Source organism: Bos mutus, chromosome X (genome assembly GCF_027580195.1).
Source record: "Bos mutus isolate GX-2022 chromosome X, NWIPB_WYAK_1.1, whole genome shotgun sequence".
Lineage (NCBI taxonomy): Eukaryota > Metazoa > Chordata > Mammalia > Artiodactyla > Bovidae > Bos > Bos mutus.
The window spans coordinates 110,205,337-110,225,481 of record NC_091646.1 but is presented as its reverse complement, the minus strand read 5'-3'; positions in this window follow the sequence as shown (position 1 = coordinate 110,225,481).

The window sequence follows — 20,145 nt, the reverse complement described above, 5'->3', positions numbered from 1 at the left end:
GACTTAGTGACTGAACAGCAGCAACAGTAAAGGACACACTGGTGTTAGCAACACAGAGGTCAGTGGTGGTGAAATACTGGGGAAGTGATAGGAGTAGAGGCCAGAAGTGAGTAGGGAGATAAGCAGTTGGAAGCAGCAGCTTGAGGCAACCCTTGGTATGCTGTGTTTAGTCACTCAATCGTGTCTGACTCTTTCCAACCCTATGGGCAGTAGCCGGCCAGGCTCCTCAGTCCATTGGATTTTCCAGGCAAGAATACTGGAGTGGGTTGCCATGCCCTCCTCCAGAGGATCTTCCTGACACAGGGATTAAACCTGTGTCTTCTGCATTGCAGGCAGATTTTTTTTTTTTTTTTTTTTTACTCACTGAGCCATCAGAAGGTAAAAGAAGTAGCAGAAGAAGGATATGAGATCAAGGGAAAATTTTTGTCTTAAACATGGGAGATGCTTGGCCATGTCTGAATATTGAAGGGAGGGATCCTATAGAGAAGAAAAGATGGAAAGTGTTGGGAAAGTCAGGTTAACTTGCTGTTTGGGTTGCATGAGATGAGAAGCCACAACCCCACACAGAGCCCTTGCCCACAACCCAGACAAATTTTTGGCCTTTGGTTTCCAATCCCTTACTGTGAATTAGCTACACCTAGTTCCCATCATCTCTCTTAGCTTGGTCCCACTTTATACCTGACATACTTTCTTCTGGAATGATGGGCTGTAAATCCCAATAAACGCCTCCATTGGGGGAACCACATAAACCAGACACCTTGGTTTCACCTGGCACACTATCATTTCCCTGATCACCCACATCCAAATTTCACCAAGTCCTACCCATTTGATCCCCTAAATATAGCCCATGTTTGTTACCTTTTGCCCTTATCTTCCTCTTGCAGGGTCTTTTCCTTCCTATAGTTTTTACTCCCCTCCTCCAAGGGAGTCCCAGGAATCTCCTAAGATCCTCTCATATGGGTTCAAGGACAAGTCCTGCCTGCCACCACATTACCCACCCTTTTAGTTTTTTCTTGCTTTGGCACTCCTCTGCGAGGGGCACTACTGGAAAAAAGATGGCTGTCTACTGCCTCCATCAGCACATCTGTCCTGACAGTCACCATGGCCACCAGCTGTAACATTACAGGTGGGTGTGCCTTCTGCTGGCCTGGAGGTACCACCATATTGGTGGTGTTCTGGAGCCCTCAGTGTTCTGCAGTGCCACAGTATCCTGTGCACAAGTGGGGAGAAGACTCTCCTCCCTCCCCCCGCTCTGTTATACCTTGTCACCTTATGCTAAAACAGTTTACACCGAGTTGGTGAGTATGTCTTGTGTAGACCAAAGCACAGTCTGCTTGTGCTTGAGTCTCCTGGAGTTTTTAAGGAAACAAGCCTTTAATAAGCCCTCTAGTTTCTACTTTCAGCTTTCCTCAGGGCTCAGTTGCCAATATGGAGAGGTTCTGCTGAATACAGTCACCCTCATTCTATCAGGCTGCAAGGCTATGGCATACTTTATAAATTAAGGGTTTGTGGCCACCCTGCCTCCAGCATGTCTCTCAGTGCCATTTTTCCAACAGCATTTGTTCATGCCTTGTCTTTGAGTCACATTTTGGTAATTGTCATGATATTTCAAGCCGTTTCATTATTCTTACATTTGTGATGGTGATCTGTGGTCAGTGATCTTTGATGTTACCATTGTAAAAAGATTGCATGTGTGTGCTCTCAGTCATGTCCGAATCTTTTGCGACCCTGTGCACTGTAGCCTGTCAAGCTTTTCTGTCCATGGGATTTCCCAAGCAAGAATACTGGAGTGGGTTGCCATTTCTTTCTCTAGGGTATCTTCCTGACCCAGGCATGGAACCCACATCTCCTGTATCACCTGCACAGGCAGGTGGATTCTTTACCAGTGTGCCACCAGGGAAGCCCATTGTAAAATGGTTACAACTCACCAAAGGCTCAGATGGTCGTTAGACGTTTTTACCAATAAGGCCTTTTTTTTTAAATTAAGGTATGCACATTGTTTTTTTAGACATAATGCTGTTGTACACTTAAGAGAATACTCTACAGTGTAAACAAAACTTTTATGTGTACTCTGGAACCAAAACAATTTATGTGCTTTGCTTTATTTGCATATTTGGTTTATTGTGGTAGTCTGGAACCGAACCTGCAATGTCTCTGAGGTCTGCCTGTGTAAGCATGTAAGACAGATGTGAATCTGTTCCCTTCATCCCTCTTTCCTTTGTTGCACATGCACTGCTTTTATTCCCCAATGAATCCCTCATGCAAACTGACTTCAGGGGGCCCATCCCACCAATCTGCCAAACAAGGTCTGATATCTCTGAATCCTCTAAGCAGAGGAGAGAAGTCCTTGAATGCAGAGCCCTGGCCATAGCATGCAGTCTCCCAAATAGTTCATATGCATTTACAACTTTGTGCCTTTGTATATGTGTTCCCACCACTAGTATATTCTTTCTTCTTCTTTGCCTGGCATCCTACTCATCCTTCAAGACCCAGTCCAAATGTCACCTCCTCCCTGGAGTCTTGCTTGCCCCCCAGTAGTTTACCACCATTTTCCATTTCTCCCTATGCACTGTATCCTCCAACATGCCAGATCCATTTTCCAGATACTTACTGGGTCCTTACTACTTCTGTGTCTTCACACACAGCTCCATTTTCCTGGAACATTCATCCTCTGATACTTCTACTTCACAAACACCTACTCATTTTTTAAAACTCCTATTGCTCGTCTCTGATCTTGTTCACCTCTTTCAGGCACAGATAATTGTTGCCCCGAGAAATAACAACCAAAACACTTACCAGCCACTGTAGTCATCAACTGACATGCATGTTTTCCCAGTTAATCCTCAGCACAGCCTTATGTAATAGTTACTATTACTGACCTTATTTTAGAGATAAGGACAATGAGTGCCTTCACCTTTTGCATGCCTTCATGTGTTAAAATGTGAAGCATTTGCCCAGCTGCAGTCTCCCTGATGAGTCTGGAGAACTCCAAGAGGGTAGGGACCCAGTGCCCAGCACTTCAAAACATTCAATAAATATTTGCCAAGTGAATAGTCAATATGATGAGATACTTTCTCCAGTTGGGAAAGAAAGCAGTCTGGAGATTAAATATCCAGGGGCAAGGCCAGCCTTCAGGACATTTTCTCTGTACCTAGGGAAAATGATGGAAGTAAAGTCCAATGTTGTAAAGAACAACATTACATAGGAACATGGAATGTTAGGTCCATGAATCAAGGAAAATTGGAAGTGGTCAAACAGAAGATGGCAAGAGTGAACATCAACATTTTAGGAATCAGCGAACTAAAATGGACTGGAATGGGTGAATTTAACTCAGATGACCATTATATCTACTACTGTGGGCAAGAATCCCTTAGAAGAAATGGAGTAGCCATCATAGTCAACAAAAGAGTCCAAAATGCACTACTTGGGTATAATCTCAAAAATGACAGAATGATCTGTATTCTTCTACAGGCAAATCATTGAATATAACAGTAATCCAAGTCTATCCCCCAACCACTAATTCAAAGAAGCTGAACGGTTCTAAGAAGACCTACAACACCTTCTAGAACTGATACCCCAAAAAAGATGTCCTTTTCATTATAGGGGACTGGAATGCAAATGTAGGAAGTCAAGAAACACCTGGAGTAACAGGCAAATTTGGCCTTAGAGTACAGAAGGAAGCAGGACAAAGGCTAATAGAGTTTTGCCAAGAGAATGCCCTGGTCAGAGCAAACACCCTCTTCCAACAACACAAGAAAAGACTCTACACATGGACATCACCAGATGATCAATACTGAAATCAAATTGATTATATTTTGTGCAGCCAAAGATGGAGAAGTTCTATACAGTCAGTGAAAACAAGACCAGGAGCTGACTGTGGCACAGACGATGAACTCCATATTGACAAACTCAGACTTAAATTGAAGAAAGTAGGGAAAACCACTAGACCATTCAGGTAAGACCTAAATCAAATCCCTTACAATTATACAGTGGAAGTGAGAAATAGATTTAAGGAACTAGATCTGATAGAGTACCTGAAGAACTATGGATAGAGGTTTGTGACATTGTACAGGAGACAGGAATCAAGACCATCCCCAAGAAAAAGAAATGCAAAAAGGTAAAATGGTTGTCTGAGGAGGCTTACAAATAGCTGTGAATAGAAGAGAAGCAAAAGGCAAAGGATAAAAGGAAAAATATACCCATTTGAATGCAGAGTTCCAAAGAATAGCAAGGAGAGATAAGAAAGCCTTCCTCAGTGATCAGTGCAAAAAAAATAGAGGAAAACAATAGAATGGAAAAGTCTAGAGATCTCTTCAAGAAAATTAGAGACACCAAGGGAACATTTCATGCAAAGATGGGCACAATAAAGGGCAGAAATGGTATGGACCTAACAAAAGCAGAAGATATTAAGAAGAGGTGGCAAGAATACACAGAAGAACTATACAAAAAAAGATGTTCATGACCCAGATAAATACGATAGTGTGATCACCAACATAGAGCCAGACATCCTGGAATGCAAAAATCAAGTGGGCCTTAGGAAGCATCACTACAAACAAAGCTAGTGGAGGTGATGGAATTCCAGTTGAGCTATTTCAAATCCTGAAAGATGATGCTGATAAAGTGCTGCACTCAATATGCCAGCAAATTTGAAAAAGGCAGCAGTGGCCATAGGACTGTAAAAGGTCAGTTTTCATGCCAATCCCAAAGAAAAGCAATGCCAAAGAATGCTCAAACTACAGCACAATTCCACTCATCTCACACACTAGTAAAGTAATGCTCAAAATTCTCCAAGCCAGGCTTCAACAGTACATGAACCGTGAACTTCCAGATGTTCAAGTTGTATTTAGAAAAGGCAGAGGAACCAGAGATCAAATTGCCAACATCTGCTGGATCATAGAAAAAGCAAGAGAGTTTCAGAAAAATATCTACTTCTGCTTATTGACTATGCCAAAGCCTTTGACAGTGTGAATCACAACAAACTGTGGAAAATTCTGAAAGAGATGGGAATACCAGACCAGCTGACCTGCCTCTTGAGAAATATGTATACAGGTTAGGAGGCAACAGTTAGAACTGGACATGGAACAACAGACTGGTTCCAAATCTCGAAAGGAGTACGTCAAGGCTGTGTATTGTCACCCTGCTTATTTAATTTATATGCAGAGTACATCGTGAGAAATGCTGGACTGGATGAAGCACAAACTAGAATCAAGATTGCCAGGAGAAATATCAGTAACCTCAGATATGCAGATGACACCACCCTTATGGCAGAAAGCAAAGAACTAAAGAGCCTCTTGATGAAAGTGAAAGAGGAGAGTGAAAAAATTGGCCTAAAAACTCAACATTCAGAAAACTAAGATCATGGCATCCCGTCCCATCACTTCATGGCAAATAAATGGGGGAACAGTGGAAACAGTGATAGACTCTATTTTGGGGGGCTCAAAAATCACTGCAGATGGTGACTGGAGTCATGAAATTAAAAGATTCTTGCTCCTTGGAAGAAAAGCTGTGACGAACCTAGACAACATATTAAAAAGCAGAGACATTACTTTGCCAACAAAGGTCCATCTAGTCAAAACTATGGTTTTCCCAGGAGACATGTATGGATGTGAGAGTTGGACTATAAAGAAAGCTGAGCACTGAAGAAATAATGCTTTTGAACTGTGGTGTTGGAAAAGACTCTTGAGAGTCCCTTGGACAGCAAGAAGATCCAACCAGTCCATCCTAAAGGAGATCAGTCCTGAATATTCATTGCAAGGACTGATGCTGAAGCTGAAACTCCAATACTTTGGCCACTTGATGCAAAGAACTGACTCATTAGAAAAGACCCTGATGCTGGGAAAGGTTGAAGGCAAGAGGAGAAGGGGCAACATGGGATGAGACAGTTGGGTGGCATCACCAACTCAATGGACATTAGTTTGAGTAGACTCTGGGAGTTAGCGATGGACAGGGAGCCCTGTCGTGCTGCAATCCATGGGATCGCAAAGAGTTGGACGGGTCTGAGGGACTGAACTGAACTGAAAGAAAATGAATAAAATCTGGGTTAACAAATACAAATGAAAAAGTGTTTGCCTTGCAAAATGATTTGCCATAGGTACCTTTTCTTTTATTTATTTTATCAACATGTATATTTTTGTTAAGTTGATTTACAATGTTGTGCCAGTTTCTGTAGTACAGCAAAGTGATCTAGTTATACACACACACGCACACACACATTAGTTTTAATATTCTCTTCCATTATGGTATAAGGTATCTTTTAAAATCACTGATATATATTAGATTTACACATAATTTTTTTTTAGTGCTTAAAGCAAGATGTCCTTGCATTTTTGGTATCAGCCTCACAGCTGTGAAGGATTCTTAGACTTCAATATTGTAGATGATAAGTGGTATATTTCTATATATACTATCTATAGAGTAATACAAGATTTAGACAAACTATAGGCAAATAGGAATAGGAGTACGTCAAGGCTGTATATTGTCACCCTGCTTATTTAACTTATATGCAGAGTACATCATGAGAAACGCTGGGCTGGAAGAAGCACAAGCTGGAATCAAGATTGCCAGGAGAAATATCAATAATCTCAGATATGCAGATGACACCACCCTTATGGCAGAAAGTGAAGAGGAAGTAAAAAGCCTCTTGATGAAAGTGAAAGAGGAGAGTGAAAAAGTTGGCTTGAAGCTCAACATTCAGAAAACTAAGATCATGGCATCTGGTCCCATCACTTCATGGGAAATAGATGGGGAAACAGTGTCAGACTTTATTTTTTTGGGCTCCAAAATCACTGCAGATGGTGACTGCAGCCATGAAATTAAAAGACACTTACTCCTTGGAAGGAAAGTTATGACTAACCTAGATAGCATATTGAAAAGCAGAGACATTACTTTGCCAACAAAGGTCCGTCTAGTCAAGGCTATGGTTTTTCCAGTGGTCATGTATGGATGTGAGAGTTGGACTATGAAGAAAGCTGAGCCCTGAAGAATTGATGCTTTTGAACTATGGTGTTGGAGAAGACTCTTGAGAGTCCCTTGGACTGCAAGGAGATCCAACCAGTCCATCCTAAAGGAGATCAGTCCTGGGTGTTCATTGGAGGGACTGATGCTAAAGCTGAAACTCCAGTACTTTGGCCACCTCATGTGAAGAGTTGACTCATTGGAAAAGACTCTGATGCTGGGAGGGATTAGGAGGAGGAGGAGAAGGGGACGACAGAGGATGAGATGGCTGGATGGCGTCACCGACTCGATGGATGTGAGTTTGGGTGAACTCTGGGAGTTGATGATGGACAGGGAGGCCTGGCGTGCTGCAATTCATGGGGTCGCAAAGAGTTGGACATGACTGAGCGACTGAACTGAACTGAACAAAACTCTGTGAATAGACTCCCACATGGTATATATGAAGCCTTCACAAAATGGAGAGTACAACAGACCTAAGCTCTTGCTTAAAGTTAACGTAGACAATAGGAGTTCCAAGTCAGCTCCGATTACAAGCAGTCCCAAAACTAAGAATGAAATATTGGCCCCAAAATTAGACTCCAGCATGCATTTTCTTTTAGAAACATTATTCTGTGTGATGCTCATATCTCCAGGCCAGTCAACACAAGCCTCTTGAACCTTGAATGGAGCCAAATTATATAGAGCACTAATTAGTACCTGCTTAAACTCAGTCCTAGGGGCAAGGGCAGGGGGTATGAGAGAGGAGCACGTGGGGAGTTTCCTTTCACTTTTCAGGGTGGGGCCGGTGAGAAAGGGGTGAAGAGCAGGCTCCAGGCAAAATCTCAAAGAAGGCGAAGGTTGTGCTTGCCAGCCTCCTCTCTCTTTCTGGGTCCCCGTGCTGTCATCCCCTCTTCACATTCCACTGTCCCACACCAGACCTACTTTGCTCCTCAAAGACACTTTGGGTTCCACCATTAATGACCTCACTCAAAAAGCAGAACCTGAGTTCCTTCAGGGCAGAAGTTCCTTCAGGACAGCTGCCTAGGCCTTCAGAAGGAAGCAGGTTCGGTGAAGTGAAGGAGAACTGCTCAATCCTCAGATACCTTTTCAGTTTTAAAGATTTTATTACCCTTTATTACCCTCGAAATGAATTTTTCCCATTACAAAGTGACAGGCAGAGGGTCGGGGTGGCTGAAAACTTTTTAGCAATAGAGGCCATAGGAACAAGGGGTTGTGTGTGTTGGGTGTGGAGGCTGATATTTGGGGGGCTGGAGGAAGTAGACAGCACCAAGTAAGCAAGCCATTCCTACCTTTCCAGTCTGAATGTCTGCCTGATGAAACACTGCAGAAGGGCCTTTGGCCATTTTCAGTCCAGCGATCAAGATAGTCACCTCATATCAAAGACTCTGCAGAAGACCAGGTAGTATGCTTGTTTCTGAGCTCTCAACAGTGAACAAGAGAAACCTGGCATTTGTACACACCAAGGTTACGGTCTACCAGAGAATACAGGCACTGAACACGTAATTCCAAGTGTGATGGGTGGGATGAAAGAATCAGTCCAAGGCACGCTATGAGAGTGCAGGTCATGGTGGTTTGCCCTCATCATGGAGGAGCAAAGAAGAAATGACATTAAAGGACAAGCTTAATGAAGACTTAGGAGTTGGAGTTACACACCGTTTTCATTTGCAGACAAGGTTTCACTGCTTTCAAAGAATTTCAACAAGCATTGGACTTCAGCATTGATTCTTGTGGTGACTCCTGTTACAAGTAGGTGCTCCTTACAGTAGGGTGAGTGGGGTAGCCACTGCAAGTCCTCCCCTATAAAGAAATTCCACCAAGGAAAATAGCAGAGCCCTAGAGGGATGGAACACAAGACAGGGAAATTTTGAAAGGAATAGATGTAAATCCGAAGTATTACCTGAAAAGTCAGCATTAAGTATGCCTCTCCATGGGGGAGGAGGGGACTGCTTAGGTTCTGGAGTAGGGAAAGTGACATAACAAAGTGAGAAGTATTTTATCCCTGACATTATTTAGGATTGCTGGTGCACAGTGATAACAAGTCTAATTTTTAGTCAATTCTATTTTTATTTTCCAATTCTCCAGACAACACACCCACTTATTGACTGCACCCCATGGACCACTCCCACTCCCAACCCCACCCCGCCTTCCCATGCCACTAGGTGGCAGTCAGACAGAGGTTGGAGTAAGGCAAACACAAAGTTTTCAACCCAGTTCTCAGGAGCCTTTTACTCTGCAATTCTAAGAAAATAAATTCTCTGGAGTACCTCTTGGGATATGGTCTCCTCTCAAGCAACTAACATCATCGTACACTTGCTTTGCTAATGCCAATGAAAGTACCACTTATGGCTCCGAGGTTATTGATGTGAAAGGAGAATTGAGGCAATCAGTTGGTTGTCAGGCAACCCAAAAAACCCTTCTGCAGGGACTGGCCAACTGTTTCCCCCAAATGTCTCTTTTGCTTTGGCTAGTGGAGACCCAGCCTGAGTGTGATTACTCTCCTGGATCTGAAACAAAGACACAGTCACATGGGATGGGATTGGAAAGGACCAGATATTAACCCCAAGGCACAGGCAGAGGGATGCCTGAAGCAGGACAACAGGCTTGAGGAAGCTCTGATGCAATGTGATGGGGAAGGAGGAGGATGTTTGCTTGAAAGGAAAAGGTCAGTGGGTATTTGAAGTCAGAGCTGTGGCTATGGGACGCCCCGAAGTTTTGGAAAACTGAGGACACACTCCAAGAATATTGAGACATTCTGGCAATGCTGAAGAGGGAACCCCTCCAGAAAAACACAAGACAATTTGAGCTGATTAAATAGCTTTGGATAGAAAGTGGGACTCTGGGTTGGATGGGGTGGGAAAGATTTGCAAGCAAGTATAGGGGAAGGAGATTCTGAAAGAAAATGGAAAGAAGCTCAAAAGAAGTCTCAGGTAGCCTGCAAAAGTTTCAGGGTAGACACAATTCTCTCCTTGCCCTTCCAACAAACTAAGTGGGCAGATTTGGTCTTGGTCACGGCTCCCTCCTCCCTTTTAGCATACACCCTTGGTGCTCAGCATTCTCTTGTTTACATCTGTGTGTCTTCCAACACTGGAAGAAGCTGCAGAACATTTGGAGTTATACCAGCTAAACAGTAATCCATCAAAGTTACTGTCATAAATACAAAAAGAATAAATTTCCTCAAGCACACGTGGCTCCTGAAAAGCTGACCTTGTTAGCACACTAGAATTGCTTGGGGCCATTTTTGATCCCCTCCCTGCTTCCAGGGTAGAAATGTTCAGTTGCCTACTCTGAAGCAAGCCAATGAATTCACACTACTGTATTAATGACTGCAGACAAGTTGATGCCCTACTAAATGAAAATTTTGTACCCAATGAAGTAGGGTCATTATTTAACTTGGCTATTCCTCAACTCTTTCGAGTTCACATGACTTCTTTTGTGACTCAAAAGTCTCTGATTATCCCATGATGGAAGTTGTGCTTTCATATCTGCTGATTGAGAAACTATATAATGAAAAGTTACTGGGAATTCAGCTACATGTTTAGAAGGTTTTTGTGCTTCCCCGGTGGCTCAGTGGTAAAGAGTTCACCTGCAATGTGGGCGATGCAGTTTCAGTTCCTGGGTTGGGAAGATCCCCTGGAGAAGGGCATGGCAACTCACTCCAGTATTCTTGCCTGGAGAATGCCATGGACAGAGGAGCCTCACAGGCTACAGTCCATAGCATCACACAGAGTGGGGCACAACTGAAGCCGCTGAGCATACACGCATGCACATACTTGATTAATCACAACAGCAAACCTGTATGGTTTATAAAGAAGTAGTAAATATATATGTAAGACATATTCATCCAAAATAAAAACAATGCCTCGTCCACAGGTAGATTTGCAGGTCCTTCATAACTCCCTGGTTCAGTTAACAGTTGTGGCCTCAGATTAAGAACCAGTGTCTGAACCAGAAGAAATGATTGAAACAGTAAGTTTAATTGCTTTGAAAGTTTCATCCCAAGTGCCAGTAGGGTAGGGTGGTGCTTCTCCCATCTACCTCACAGATGTATTTTCCGTTGGAGGTCTGGGTAGGTCTAGTTAATTGCTTACACAAGAAAAAATTTTTAAATGCTCATATTTCAGGGAGTCACCCTAAATGCTCATTTGGATGATTTCTGCAAAGACTAAAGCTTGAGGAACCTGGTGGAACACTCAAGGTTTGTCTTTTGGGAGCAAAGATGGCCCAACAATAGGCTACCAGTCAAAGTTTGACTATTGTCACAAACACCAAAATATTAAATTCCCCAAACAGAGCTAATAGACAAGAGCCACACAACTCAGGATATACTAGAAACTATTTAATTGTATACTTTAAAAGGGTGAATTTTATGATATGTGAATTATGTTTCAGTAAAGGTGTTACCTTGGAAAAAACTCAACCACAAGTGTCATCAGGAAAATTGAGGTCAATATAGTTGCCATACTAACCTTCTCATATCTGAGCCCCTTGTATCTCTAATACCCAGAACCTATGAATTTAAACTGTCCTCAGCTCTATAGAAGGCTGACTTCTACTGATATCATTTATCTGATTCTGTATATTCTTAAAAGATGATGATAAAAAAAATCAGGTGGTTAAAGGGAATGAAGAGCTTAAAACACTAGCACTAAAATCAGAGAACCTGGTCCCTAGAGTTGCTTAGGTAAATAATTTCATCTTTCTGAATCTCATCTTACTGTTTTATCATATCATTTGCTTCTGTCTCCTAACATTGCTTTGAGAAATAAATGAGTTCATGAACACAAAATGGTTAGCATACTACCTAGCTGATGCAGAGTGACCTACATCACTTGGTAATGCACAACTATTATATGGTAAATAATAATGGCCAGCAAAGAAGTTTGATGCAGGGAAGTCTAATTACTCCTCTTTGCTCTCCATAAAGGATTATAATAAAACAAGGGCTTAGATAAATCTCCTCCTCATAAAGACATTATTTATTAGCACACTAATAAAGACATTATTTATTAGCACACTATGACCAACACATCATGAAACCTGTTCCATAAACTTGATGAAGCCCCAGATCTCTGTCCTTTTAAGTGCTCTAAGAACATCCTTTTGAAAGACACAGCGCATATCCTCTAGCTGACATCATGCAGTTAGAAATCCTCCTCGATTAATGGCTGAGCACAGGACCCATTTGAGATCAAGTCATTCATGTCAGCCTATAGAGGTTTTGATAGGGTAAAAGCCCTGGTGGATTCTTATATTCTGTTTGTGCAAAGATAAGGAGTGTCTTCAATTTACTATAGCTAATCCAGATATATTGAATACCTTTCATTCTACAAAGAAGAGCCCATTTCTAACATTCATTGTACTAGGACATTCGTTTCATGCAATCTGCTAGTTAAGAGGGAAGATACTCTGGAGGAGGGCACAGCAACCCACTCCAGTGTTCTTGCCTGGAGAATCCCATGGACAGAGGAGCCTGGTGGCTACAGTCCATAGGACCACAGAGTCGGACATGACTGAAGTGACCTAGCAAGCACACATGCCCTGCTAGTTAGGAAAATGTCAGTTCTTGAGTGATATATCTATCAATAGCAGAAGGATTTAGAGCTGCCACCTCTGTAGTGTAATTCTTTCTAATAAATTGTCTATGGCCACCCTGGTCTATCCACTCTTAACTGTATGTTGTTGTTGTTCAGTTGCCAAGTTGTGTCTGACTCAATTATTTAATGCAAATAGAACCCTTCAGGATCCATTATCTCTATATCACAGAATTATGGGCAGAGTTCTTTGTGGTATTCTTTTATTTCTGTTTCATGTCTGTGGGTTCTGTAGTGATATCCACTCTCTCATTACTGATATTGGTACTTTATATCTTCTTTGGTATTGGTCAGCCTGTACAAAGTTTTGTCAATTTTATTGATCTTTTAAAAGAACCAACTTTTGGCTTCACTGACTTTTTCTTGCTTTTCTAGTTTTAATTTCACTGATTTATGCTCTTGTTTTCATTTTTTCCTTCTGCTTGTTTTGGTTTTGCTCTTCTTTCTCTAGTTTCACAAAGAAATTTAGATTACTGATTTTAGATCGATCTATTTCTAATATAAGCATTAATTGCTATAGATTTCCTTCTAAGTGTTGCTCTAATTTCATCCCACAACTGTGCCGTGATGTGTTTTATTTTCTTTCATTCAATTCAGAATATTTTAAAAATTTTCCCTAGAAACTATCTTTTTGACCCATGGGTTATGTAGAAGTGAAGTGAAGTTGCTCAGTCGTGTCCGACTCTTTGTGACCCCATGGACTGTAGCCTACCAGGCTCCTCAGTCCATGGAATTTTCCAGGCAAGAGTACTGGAGTGTGTTGCCATTTCCTTCTCCAGGGTATCTTCCCAACCCAGGGATCGAACCCAGGTCTTCCTCATTGCAGGCAGCCGCTTTACTGTCTGAGCCAAATATTTGGAGATTTTCCAGATATCTTTGTATTGAATTTTAGATTGGTCCTGTTAGGATCATTGCATTATTTCTATTCTTTTAAAAGTCTTAAGGTGTGTGTTGTAGCCCAGAATATGCTCTCTTTAGGTGTATGTTCTTTCTGCATTTGAAAATCATGTTTATTCCCCTGTTGTTGGGTTAAGTGTTTTATAAATGGAAATTAGATCAAGTTGTTGACAACATTATTCTGGTCTTCTGTGTCCTTAATGGTTACCTATAAACTTGTTCTATCTGTTGCTGACAGAAAAGCATTGCAGTCTCCAACAATAATTGTTGGTTCATCTTTTTCTCATTACTTCTATCAATTTTTACTCAGATATTTGAAGCTCTGTTGTTAGATGCAAACATATTTTAAAATTTAATATATTTAGGGAGAATTGACTCCTTTATAATTATGGAACATCTTTCAGTATCTCCGGTAATTTCCTTGCTCTGAAGTCTACTTTATCTGATATTAATATAGCTATTCCAGCTTTCTTTTATTTAGTGTTTTCATGGCATACCATTTCCCATCCTTTAACTCTTTAACCTATGTGTGTCTTTATACTTAAAGTGGGTTTCATATAGATAGCATATAATTGATGTATTCATCAGGCTTCTCTAGAGAAGTCGAACCAAATGGATATAGAGATGATAGATAGGCCTTTATTATATAAAATAATATATATTTATTTGGAAGAACTGAGCTTCCCTGGTGTCTCAGATGGTAAAGAATTTGCCTGCAATGCAGGAGACCCAGGTTGGATACCTGAGTCCTGGAATTGGATACCTGATCCCCTGGAATTGGCTCATGAAATTATGAGGCATATGGAATTATTGCCTCATAAAATTATGGAATTGGCTCATGAGAAATTAGCTCATGAAATTATGGAGACTCAAATTAATTTTAAAAGATTGCAACAAAAAATTATGGAGACTAAGAATTCCCACAGTCTGCATCTGCAAACTGAAGATCCAGGAAAGCTGGTGATATAATTCAATCTGATCTTGAAGGCCTGAGAACCAGGCCTTTAAATTAATAAAAGTTAAAGAATAAAAAAAATTTTAAACTTAAAAGAACATCAAAAGTCACAAAGAGGGCTATATCATCTTGTCATAAGTGAAATGTAAGTTTAATATATATGAGTTGTAGATCAACATGTGATTATTAGGCCAATTTTGGGGGATGTCTGACTTAGGACTACAAAGGACAAGATCCATTGATTCATCCAACAAATGTTCATCGAGCTATATGAGTCAAGCAGTGCACTAAGTACTGGAAATGAGCAAAATAGCTATAGCATAATGGTTAACAACACTGACTCCAGAAGAACCTGCCTCCCTAGGTTTGAATCCTGGCTCTGTGCATTTCTTAGTTTTCTGAGCTTTGACAAGCTCTGCTGCCTCTCTGGATCTCAGTTTCCTCTGTATGTATAACAATAATAATGATTCATGGAGTTAATATGAGAATTAAGTAAATTAATATTTGTAAATTATCGAGAGAATTGCCTGACATATCGTAGAAGTTTCATATGTGCTTGTTAAGCAACCAAGACTTAGACCATCTCTGCCCTCAAGGAACTTAGAGTCTAGTGAGAGAGACTGAATTTAATCTAAAAAAAGCAAATGTAAAAACCAGTAATTGTAAAATGTGAGTGTAATTGGTGTGACAAATGAGATTTATATCCAGCTCTGAGAGTTAGTGGGCTTCCCTTGTGGCTCAGCTAGTAAAGAATCCACCTGCAATGTGGGAGACCTGGGTTCGATCCCTGGGTTGGGAGAATCCCCTGGAGAAGGGAAAGACTACCCACTCTAGTATTCTGGCCTGGAGAATTCTATGGACTGTATAGTACATGGAATCACAAAGAGTTGGACACAACTGAGCAACTTTCACTTTTCACTTTCATGAGAGTTTGTATTATAGGGATTTGACCAGAGAAAACATCTCTGAGGAAGTGATATTTGAGCTGAGGATAAGTTAGGAGTAAATTAGGCAAAAAAAAAAAAAAAAAAACTGTTTTTAGAAGGAGCATGATTAGTGCTATGCTAAGTCACTTCAGTCGTGTCCGACTCTGTGTGACCCCATAGACGGCAGCCCACCAGGCTCCCCCATCCCTGGGATTCTCCAGGCAAGAACACTGGAGTGGGTTGCCATTTCCTTCTCCAATGCATGAAAGTGAAAAGTGAAAGTGAAGTCGCTCAGTCGTGTCCTGGACTCTTAGCGACCCCATGGACTGCAGCCTACCAGGCTCGTCGGTCCATGGGATTTTCCAGGCAAGAGTACCGGAGTGAGGTGCCATTGCCTTCTCCGATGATTAGTGAGTGACTCTGTATTTCCTGTCTTGCTAACTAAGCACTCTGTTGAATAAGGGTATGATCCGGGTATCAAACTTCCATATTCTCCATCATGCCCAGTAAGCACGATAGGCCTCCTGGACAAGTCTGATGATATGTGTGACAAGCAAGAGCTACCATTCTGGAGACTCATTCTTCCCTTTTCCTGCCTGGCTACCCCAAATCTGAGAAACCAACTGTACAAAGAATGCTTAGGGGGTGTTAAAGTCCTCTATCTAGAAGGCAAGGCTACTGAAGGGAAGAAGCAGTTTGAATGATGAATGTAACACTCTTTGTTAGCATTTTGGCTGCTGTATCATTTCAACAGCATTTGCTCTGCAGACTCAGCCTTGAGAATCTAAAGAGCTGTGCTGAGCAGAGGACACTCTGGACTGAGGCTCCTCGTGCTCCCTTGTGAAGTTCAATTCTGAAGTCCACGATCCTCTAGAGGGACATCCTTTACAAACCAAGATCTCCATTTCATCACATGTGGTGAAAGGATTGGAATCATCAGGCACCTGCAACAATTTTATTTCCAGGATTCTTTCTCTTGTCAACAACAGATCAGCAAACAAATGTAGGAAAGCAGATATCTTTTTTCCTCATTCAAAGTAGGAGCAGCTGACATCATTTGCAGTGTGGAACTGCTGAAAACCTTGAACAATCCATTTCAGGGCACTTTCTGGAGAACATTTCCATCTGGTGTAGAGATATGTATCAATCCAATCTCAGGAACCACCCATTTTACTTTGTGCTTTGCACTATTTTAAGAAGTTTCATCCCCAAGCTGCTACTTCCAGAGCCACATACTACCCCATTCATGTCAAACAAGGAAGACACCCAGTATTCCCAAAGTCTTCAGATTCTATTGGATTTCAATAGCTTGGGTCATATGCCCATCCCAAATCAATCACTGAGACCAGGGGATGGAATGAGCCACTGCTTATAACAGCCATGTGTTCCACCTGAGAATAGAGTCAGCTGCCTCAAAACTACATGTATCCCCAAATAGGAATCAGAATTGGTGGGAAGGAACAAAGTAGAAATGCCTGGTAGGAAAGCAAACAGCAAATGCTCGTTCTGTGCAACAATGATTATTGTTTGTGTTAGCTAAGTGTGTTTGTTCACTTTAAACTTCTTTAAGTCCCTTCCTGTCCATTAACAAACTAATCTTGTGACAACCCTGAAAGTTAACTTAGACTGGTAATAGTATTCCCATATAGCTGAGGAAATGAAAGCTCAGATGAGGCAAGTGAATTAGACACTTGACTCTCAGGTTGCAGAAACCTAGGTTTTCTAAACACCAAATCAATGTGTTGTTATGTCCATTTTATCCTATTTTAAACCCTATAATCCATTCCCTTTTCCATTTCCTTTTTTTCCTCATCCCCATGGCCATTCTAAGGTGTTTAACATGTAACTTTTTTTGTTTGAATGTGTTCTTTCAAACTGTGTATTGTGTGCATGGATCTTAATATACATAAGTGGTTCTATGTTACATATCTCATCCTGTTTCTTACTGTTTTTCATTCAGTATCATGTTTTAGATCAATCTTTGTGTCCTTGGAGGAGGGCATGCCCGGCAACCCACTCCAGTATTCTTGCCTAGAGAATCCCATGGACAGAGGAGCCTGGAGGGTCCCCATCCATAGGGTCACACAACCGAAGTGACTTAGCATGCATGCATGCATGTTGCCATGTGTATTCATCTTGTTACTTAAACTGCTGCATAATACTCCATGGCATGCCCCCACCATATTCTAACCTAGCCACTCTCTCAGTCAAAGGCTTCCATTCAGTTCAGTCAGTTCATTCGCTCAGTCATGTCCAACTCTTTGCGACCCCATGAATCGCAGCACGGCAGGCCTCCCTGTCCATCACCAACTCCTGGAGTTCACTCAGACTCACGTCCATCAAGTCAGTGATGCCATCCAGCCATCTCATCCTCTGTCGTCCCCTTCTCCTCTTGCCCCCAATCCCTCCCAGCATCAGAGTCTTTTCCAATGAGTCAACTCTTCGCATGAGGTGGCCAAAGTACTGGAGTTTCAGCTTTAGCATCACTCCTTCCAAAGAAATCCCAGGGCTGATCTCCTTCAGAATGGACTGGTTGGATCTCCTTGCAGTCCAAGGGACTCTCAAGAGTCTTCCATTAGGATTCTGCTAAACTTCCACCACCACAAATAACACTTCCACAAATATCTTCATATATATCCCGCTATGGCTTTGTGTGGGGATATTCCTATATATATATATATATATATATATATATTCAGAAGCAGAATTTCTGGGTAATACTCTACATGTATATCTAATATGACTAAGTTAGCTATATAATCCCCAAATCAATGAGGCCTTTATTGGCCACTTTTTCTTTGATTTCAACCCCATATAGCATTTCGTATCCCTCTTTCCTGGTTTAACTTCTCTACTTAGCACTTGCAACTATCTAATAAATTAAATGTATGTATTAATGTATTATCTTATTATAATAAATGATATCATAAAATTTTAATAGATTTTGTCAGTTTTGTTCACTGCTAATATCCCAAGCACCTGGAACAGTACTTGACACAAGGATGGTGCTCAATAAATAATTCATGGAGCAAGTGGAGTAGTGCCAAATTGTTCTCCGGAATAGCCAAACCAATCTACATTATGTAGGATGTAAAGATTCTTATATCCCCATATCTTCATCAGCACATTATCACCTTTTAAATTTTTGCCAGTCTGAGAGCTGCTTAGTTAAACTTGTTTTTCTGTAATTACAAATGAGCTTGAGCACTTCTTCAAGGATTTTATTTTATCTAAGTGCTGCCCTTGTCTCTTTGTTACTAAAGAGACCAATCAAGTTCTAGTAAAGATTGTCAAACAAATGACCTGAGCTACACACCCATATCCCTAGCTAAGAGCAAGCACAGTCAGGATGTCTAATGTTTAATTTGCAAAGAAAACATTAAAACCCACACAACAAGAGTTCAGCACATGAGCTTCAACTCTATCCCCCAAATCATGTATCATCTGGCTATTAGAAACTCCTTAACAGAGCCTGTTGTGGAAGAAGTCTAAATTCCATGGTACTCTTCACTTAGTGAACATAAAATTGTCTGAATAGCCATTTTTTCCTCATTAACCCCAGTTAACACACCCAAGAAAGTATGTGTCCCAGGATTAGCTCATCAATGAAGCTCAAATTTCAAATGACGTACTCTTACTTTCTAAGCCTGTTCCAGATTCTCTCAGCTCAAGAGTGGAAAGCAGATTTCGGCTTCATCTCCTCCTCTGACCCACGCAGCTTGATGTGACAAAAGGGCAAAAGCTTAGGATCAAGGAGATAAAGCTCTAAACATTCATTCATTCCACCTTTATTGTGAACCTACAATGTGCCAGAAAGCACTCTAGGCACTGGGGATACAGTCCTTGACACCAGGGAATACAGTCTTGTGTGTAAAAGAGAAAACATTACATAAGCAATCACATTCAGAGGATATGATAAAATTTATGCTGGAAGGAAACAAGGAGAGTTGGAGAGCACAACGAAAGGGCACTTGACCTGGACTGGGAAGGGAGAAACAGAAGCAGATAAGACAGAAAGATGACTCTCCAGAGGCATATTGCTTCAACTGAAACTACAAATCAAGTTGAATCTTTCCAGAAGTATTGAGGGAGGAGGTCAAAAAGAACAACATGTGCACATTCTAAAAACAAATTATCCCACTGTGACTTAAAGTAAGAGTATGAAGGTGTGATAGACATTGGTGCTTTTTGCCAAATGATACAGTTGTATCCTACCCTATTGCCATCCTAGCCCTCCTTGTGTCCAGGGATAGCCAATGAATTGTGAGCAGAAGTGATGCCTGCCATTTCCAGGCTGAGCATTTCATTGCCAGAGTAATCTATCTTCCCTCTTCAGGAAAGAAGAGGTAGTGGAGTCTTCATCAGCCTTTGTCCCAGAATAAAAGATGAAGTGGAACAGAGACCCTGATGACTTGCAACAGAGGCCCTGATGACTTGCAACAGATAAGTAGCATGAGTGAGAAGAGAAACTTTTGTTATTTTATACCATTAACATTTGGGGTTTGTTACTGCCACATAACCTAACTTATCCTAACTAATACATAAGGAAAGAGTAGCAGGAATGAGGAATGAAACTAGACAATGACTAGTTGTCATTGACTAGGTAAACAATGACTTCATCTGATGAACTTCTTTATTCCATAGAATTAGCAGCTTTGTTGTTGTTATCTCCTTCTCAGCAGAATTCTTGGTGCCTCAGGGAAGGTAAGAGACATAAAATATTCTGGGATCCAGACCTTTGACCTTCATTTTAATAAGATACACACACACACAAACATATAGGTTTATTTAAATATTTCTTTTTTAAAAGGCTTAGCTGCCA